This window comes from Salvelinus sp. IW2-2015, linkage group LG19 (assembly GCF_002910315.2).
Source record: "Salvelinus sp. IW2-2015 linkage group LG19, ASM291031v2, whole genome shotgun sequence".
NCBI lineage: Eukaryota > Metazoa > Chordata > Actinopteri > Salmoniformes > Salmonidae > Salvelinus > Salvelinus sp. IW2-2015.
In genome coordinates this window covers 7,902,824-7,910,569 of record NC_036859.1, presented here as the reverse complement: position 1 = coordinate 7,910,569, position 7,746 = coordinate 7,902,824, and positions in this window count along the sequence as shown.

The following is a 7,746-nucleotide window of genomic DNA, read 5'->3' as shown; positions in this document are numbered from 1 at the left end:
ATTTTATTGTTCAATGTATGGTTATTTTGACCCTTGGTTATTGTTGTTCCTGTTGTCCTGTTGACAATATTGATTATTATTAATTATGTTATATTTTAAATGTCCAAAGTAAGCTTTGGCAATATGTACATTGTTACGTCATGCAATAAATTGAATTGAAATTGAGAGAAAGAGAGAGAGAGAGAGAGAGAGAGAGAGAGAGAGAGAGAGAGAGAGAAAGCGAGAGAGTTTTAAACCGATGTCAGATCAGCAGAAAGGAGGAAAGTTTACACACAGTGTTTCAAATTTGGTTTATGATTTTTATTCAACCTGGCGAACAATGGGATGTGAAAAACTTGGAATTTGAAATGAGGCCCTATAGACAATCTAGCAAACAGAACATTTAGTTGAAATGGCCTTCACAAAGGTATAGGATTACAGCATTTGGATTAGGCTAATTATTGGATTATTGCTTCAGGGTTTCCAGTCTACCAGGTTGTGTGAGTTTCAGTCTCAGAGAGAGCCTACAGGCCATTAAATGATTGGTTTACGTCGGGCTGGGCCCAAGCCCGTAGACGGCCCAAGAGGCAAAAAAAATTTGAAACAAAAATAAAAACATTTAAATGTATAATTGTTTTTTTTATCCAACTACAGGAGCCCGCTCTCAATGTTCAAAATACAGCAGAGAGCAAAATTTAGCAACAGATGATCAATAGTTTATAAAAATAACTGTGGATGAAATTTTATGACAAGCACATACATGTATCTGCCAAAATTAAGGAAACACCAAAATAAAGTGTCTTAAAATGGTGTTGCATCACCACGAGCTGCCAGAACAGCTTCAAAGTGCCTTGGTATAGATTCTACAAGTGGACCTAAACCATGCCAGGAAAATGCACCCCAAACCATAACATATACTTTGTATCCATTGTTTACTCAAGGGTTTCCTTTATTTTGGCAGTTACATGTATGCCTACATTTGGGATGGCCGCAGTTTGGGCAGTATGCACGCCAAATATAGGCAGCTTGTTCCTTGTGGCCATAGATTTATAATCCATAAAAGGGTTTTGTAACCTCTTACCCTGGCAATTTGACTGTTAAACTAATGGGTACACTAGCAATGGATGCCAGTCCTGATTTGAATGGGAAGTACTATCTATGGATTATATTTCTATGGTTGATTGGGGCTGTCGGTTTTCGTATTGCAGATTTATTTGTATTTGTATATACAGTTTAGAAATCAGAAGACTAATCTGTCTGTGGAACCAATAGAAACCATTTTTTTCTCAACACCTCCCAATTTGTAGCTAACAGCAGCACTATTTTTCAAAGTAGCTCATTTTGAGATAGGCTATTGCCAAGATGAGGGGCCTATGATTTCTTAATCCGGTCCTGGCTGAGTAAGCCAAGAAGTATGCTTTGGTACACTATAAAAAGGCGATGATGCTCAGGAAAAGACTATATTTTCCTCTTAAGACATTTAATATTTTATTGTTCAATAAAAATTCACTTCGACTGAAAAATGAAAATAAATAATAATACATTAAATAAAAACACAAGCTCTGGTGCAATTTGAGACGATTGCATCAAACCCACTAGTCTAGTGTAGTGTGTCCTTCTGTCTTTTTGTGCTAAAAGTTGGGGTGTGTCGTGTGTTAATTTAGCTGTAGTAATCGCGTGACAACATTCCACGATTTGAGCATTCCATGGGTGATGTAATGGTACGTTTATTGCACGGGTTTGAAATGTGAGCATGAAAATAGACCACTAACTCACTGACCGCTATTCAGATCAATTGATCAATTAACCTGGTCACACCCCCAAAAAAATTACGTTTGGGAAAACGAATAATAAACCAGATGTATTCTGCATGCATAGCCCCACAGGCAAACAGGTAACTGCCAAAATAAAGGAAACCCTTGAGTAAACAAGGGATACAAAGTATATGTTATGATGTGGGGTGCATTCTCCTGGCATGGTTTATGTCTACTTGTAGAATCTATGCCAAGGCACTTTTGAAGCTGTTCTGGCAGCTCGTGGTGATGCAGTTTTTCTACAATCGCTAACGTCATTTTGTCCAATCTGTTGTCACATTTTCAAAACTCTAAACACAACTAGCACCACCTCTGTCTGTTGTGGACCGTGTCATTAACGCAATTTATGTTGTTTTCACAGAATATGCAACAGGTTTCTAAAATGCTTACATTTTCTTAACATACAAGCTTACACAATACCAAAACGATGGATCTTTCTTGTCTTATTTACAAATGCTTGCACACAGCACTCCAGAAATGAAGACCTAATGTTCAAAACCTTCAATATAATATAAAGCCTCTACTTCTGCAACAACAGCAGCTCAAAAGCTATATTGAAACAGCTGATAAGCCTTTTTGAATGAACAGATCATTGAAACATTGAAAAATAGCTGACTGTAAGTTGTGTAAAATAAACCAACCACAGCTGATTCTAATCTCAATCGAAGACATAGCCAGATGTTGAAGTTCTTTCAATTACATGGACATACACAGTAAAAAGGGGACTCTTTGGATAGATTTTGTTCAATGTGGATACAGAACAACACAGAGGAGCAGAGAGAGAAAAAATAATGTCTGGACAACGGAGAGAAATAGTTGGACCAGGGAGAGGAGTAGCTGGACCAAGCAGAGGAGTAGCTGGACCAGGGAGAGGGGTAGCTGGACCAGGGAGAGGAGTAGCTGGACCAGGGAGAGGGGTAGTTGGACCGGGGGGAGTAGTTGGACCAGGGAGAGGGGTAGTTGGACCAGGAGAGGAGTAACTGGACCAGGGAGAGGAGTAGTAGCTGGACCAGCAAGGAGTAGTGGACCAGGGAGAGGGGTAGTTGGACCAGGCAGAGGAGTAACTGGACCAGGGAGAGGGGTAGTTGAGACCAGCAGAGGAGTAGCTGGACCAGGGAGAGGGTAGTTGGACCAGCAGAGGAGTAGCTGGACCAGAGAGAGTTGTTGGACCAGGCAGAGGAGTATGGACCAGGAGAGGGGTAGTTGGACCGCAGAGAGAGTAGCTGGCCAGGGAGAGGGGTAGTTGGACCAGGCAGAGGAGTAGCTGGACCAGGGAGAGGGGTAGTTGGACCAGCAGAGAGTGCTGGACCAGGGAGAGGGGTAGCTGGACCAGGGAGAGGGGTATCTGGACCAAGCAGAGGACTTAATTGGACCAGGCGAGGAGTAGCTGAGACCAGGGAGAGGGTAGCTGGACACGCAGAGGAGTAACTGGACCAGGGAGAGGGTAGCTGGACAAGAGCAGAGGAGTAATTGGACCAGGGGAGAGGAGTAACTGGACCAGGCAAAGGAGTAGTCGACCAGTGGAGAGGGTAGTTGACCAGGCAGAGGAGTAGCTGGACAGGAGAGGGGTAGTGGACCAGGCAGAGGATAGCTGGACCAGGGAGAGGGTAGTTGGACCAGGCAGAGGAGTAGCTGGACCAGGGAGAGGGGTAGTTGGACCAGGCAGAGGAAGTAGCTGGCAGGGAGAGGACTAGGATAGGTATGGACCAGGCAGAGGAGTAGCTGGAGCCAGGGAGGGGGTAGTTGGACAGCCAGAGAGTAACTGGACCAGAGAGGGGTAGTTGGACATGCAGAGGAGTAACTGACCAGGGAGAGGGTAGTTGGACCAGGCGAGTAAGTAGCTGGACCAGGGAGAGTAGATTGGACCAGGCAGAGGAGTAACCTGGACCAGGAGAGGGTAGTTGGACCATGGCAGGGAGTAGTGACCAGGGAGAGGGTAGTTGGACCAGGTCAGGGATAGCTGGACCAGGGAGAGGGGTAGCTGGACCAGGCAGAGGAGTAACTGGACCAGGCAGAGGAGTAACTGGACCAGGGAGAGGGGTAGCTGGACCAAGCAGAGGAGTAATTGGACCAGGGAGAGGAGTAACTGGACCAGGCAGAGGAGTAACTGGACCAGGCAGAGGAGTAATTGGACCAGGGAAGGAGTAACTGGACCAGGCAAAGGAGTAGTCAGACCAGGACAAGGGAGAAGGAGAGGTAGGGGGAGAGGAGTAAGAATGCGTGGTGGTGTTCAAAGGAGAGTAAGAGCTGTTGTCACTGATGAAATAAGAGCCACCATCATAGACCATGTGATAAACCATGGTATATCACTGAGAGAGTCTGGTGAAAGAGTCCAGCCTAATACCATGGTCTATCACTGAGAGAGACTGGTGAAAGAGTCCAGCCTAATCTCAGATGGTCAACCTTGGCTTCCATTATCCAGAATTTTCAAAAAACCAACAGGTAAGTAATGCATTTCACAAAGGCTTATTCTATCATTACTGTTGCTATGTCCCACAGTAACTGTAGGCCAACAGTCCCAATGCAAATATATATGTTGTATTTTTGTTCCTCTAAAGGACACCGTCTTCCTCCCTCTGGGGGAAGAGGAAGGCTCCTCAGTGAAGACAAAGACCATGCCATTGTAGGATTGGTCATTGCTGACAATGCAACAAAACTGAGAGAAATTCAGACCAGAATTGTAGAGGACAACCTGGTATTTCACAATGTGGAAAGCATCAGCCTGACTACCATTGCTCGGACTCTGACCAAACACAGAGTTTGAATGAAACAGTTGTACACAGCTCCTTTTGAAAGGAACAGTGAGCGGGTCAAGTAACTCCAGCACCAATACGTCCAGGTATGGTGTCTATCCAATATGTCTTGTTCTATAGTGAGTTTTACACTATGCTACTCTACATGTAAACATGGGTTACAGTACATACAGTAGGACATACTGAAAATAATTTACACACAGTGTTTGATTTCTTTCAGAGAGTCATGGAGTTGGAGGCTAATCAGACCCCACATGAAATCATTTATGTAGACAAGGCAGGGTTTAACCTTTCAGAAACACTTCGGTGGGGAAGAAACGTCATCGGGAAAAGGGCCACCGTTGATGTGCCGGCTCAGAGAGGAGCAAATATCACAATGTGTGCTGCAATCTCGAGTGCTGGTTTGGTCCTGCAGAAATGCCAGATTGGTCCCTACAACACCGAGCACTTTCTTTTGTTTTTAGACAACCTCCACCAACTACTGGTGCCAGAAGCAGAAAGGGAACAGGTGGGAGGAAACAGGAGGACATTTGTGATTGCATGGGACAATGTAGCATTCCACCATTCACAAACTGGTTTGCAGCCCATCCAAAAATGTTTTCCCTTTTCCTCCGCCATACTCGCCTTTCCTCAACCACATTGAGGAATGTTTTTCTGCCTGGAGGTGGAAAGTGTATGATCATCGGCCACATGACCAAATGTCCCTCCTGGATGCAATGGAAGCAGCGCAAGGCATCTCAGTGAGACTGTCAGGTGATAAAGCATTGCAAGCGTTTCTTATATCGAGGTGCGTAGCGAGAGACGACATTCAGAGAGTGGATGTGAACGGAGAATGCTGAAGATCGTATGGATTAGAGCAGAGACATGGTGCATTTTGATGTTTTTTTCCTCTTCTGTGTTTTTTTTTACAGTATCATTGTGGTTTTACTTTTTACACATTTTGGAACCAAAGGCCAATGTATGTTTGATTTTTTTGGTTGATCAGCTGCCAGCAGATTTCATGTTGCTAATAAAGCCTTTTACTGCAGAATTCCGTCACTTACAATTTTTCGTTACTTGTACATTCTATGAAGTTAATATGAATCATTCAACTTTAGATAGTATGTTGTTAAAAATGCACACATTTGAACTCAACCAAAAATGGAGATGGTTACAGTTAAAACGAAACGTGATTATAAAAAAACAATGTTTTATATTGTCTATTGTAATGCAGGATAGAACTGAAACTATCAAATCAAATTTTATGTTAGTCACATTTATACATGGTTAGCAGATGTTAATCGAGTGTAGGCGAGAAATGCCTTGTGCTTCTAGTGTTCACGACAATGCAGGTAATAACCAACAAGTAATCTAACTAAGGGAGATCACTAACTACTACCGAATTACACACCGTAACACGAGTGTAAATAGGACGCTAATGTATATATGTACATAAAGATATATGGAATGAGTGGTTGGCTACAGAACGGCATGGCAAGATGCAGAGTAGATGGTATAGAACGGTATAACATATGAGATGAGTACTGTAGGGTATCGTAAACATAAAGTGGCATAGTTTTAACAGTGGCTTAGGGTACAGTGTATTACATAAAGATGTGAAGATGCAGTAGATATGGAAGAGTACAGTAATATACATAGGAGATGGGTAGATGTATGGGTATGTAAACATTATATATAAGTGGCAGTTGTTTAAAGAGTGGCTAGTGGTACATTTTACATAATTTCCGATCAATTCCATTTTTAAGCTGGCTGGAGTTTGAGTAGTATGTTTGGCAGCGGCCGCCTAAATGTTAGTGGTGGCGTTTAACAGTCTGATGGCCTGAGATTGAAGCTGTTTTTCAGTCTCTCGTCCTGCTTTGATGCACCCTGTAGCTGACTCGCCTTCTGGATGAAGCGGGGGTGAACAGCAGCAGTGGCTTGGGTGGTTGTTTCCTTGATATCTTTATGGCCTTCCTGTGACATCGTGGTGGGTAGGGCCTGGAGGCAGTAGTTTGCCCCCGGTGATGCGTCTGCAAACCTCACTACCCTCTGGAGAGCGCTTACGGTTGTGGCGGAGCAGTTGCCGTACCAGCGGTTATACAGCCGACAGGATGGCTCGTCGATTGTGCATCTGTAGAAGTTGTGGTGCTTTTTAGTGACAAGCCGAATTTCTTCAGCCTCCTGAGGTTGAAGAGGCGCTGCTGCGTCCTTCTGTCAAACGCTTGTCCTGGTGTGGTGGACCAATCAGTTTGTCCGTGAGTGTACACTGACAACTTAAAACTTTCCACCTTCTCCACTACTGACCGTCGGATTGGACTAGGGGGTGCTTCCCTCTGCTGTTTCGCTGAAGTCCACAATTCATCTCCTTTGTTTGTTGACGTTGGAGTGTGAGGTTATTTTCCTGACACACACTCCGAGGGCGCCCTACACTCTCCCTGTAGCCGTCTCGCGTTTTGGTGAATAAGACCTAACACTGTAGTGTCACCGCAAACTGAAGATGTGAGGGAGTTGGAGGCGTGCATGGCCACGCATCGTGTGGTGAACAGGGAGTACAGGAAGAGGCTCAGAACGCACTCTTGTGGGGCCCCCAGTGTTTGAGGATCAGCGGGTGGAGATGTATGTTACCTACCTCACGCACCTGGGGGCGGCCCGTCAGGAGTCCAGACCAGTTGCACCAGGGCGGGGGCGATGACCCAGGTCTCGAGCTGTGATGAACGAGTTGGAGGGGTTATGGTGTTAATATGCGACTTAATCGAATGAATCAGCAATTCTCACATGGGTATTCCTCTTGTCCAGATGGTTTAGGGCTAGTGTGCAGTGTGGTTGCGATTGCCGTTGTCTGTGACCTATTGTGGTCGTAAAGCAAATTGGAGTGGGTCTAGGGTGTCCGTAGGGTGAGGTGATGAATGTCCTTGACTAGTCTCTCAAAGCACTTTCATGATGACGGAAGTGAGAGCTTGACGGGGCGTAGTCGTTTAGCTCAGTTACCTTAGCTTTCTTGGGAACAGGAACAAGGTGGCCCTCTTGAAGCATGTGGGAACAGCAGACGGGGATAAGGATTGATTGAATATGTCCGTAAACACACCAGCCAGCTGGTCTGCGCATGCTCTGAGGACGGCTGGGAATCCCTGGCCTGCAGCCTTGCGAGGGTTAACACGTTATAAATGTTTTACTCACCTCGGCTGCAGTGAAGAGAGCCCGCAGGTTTTGGTAGGGGCTGT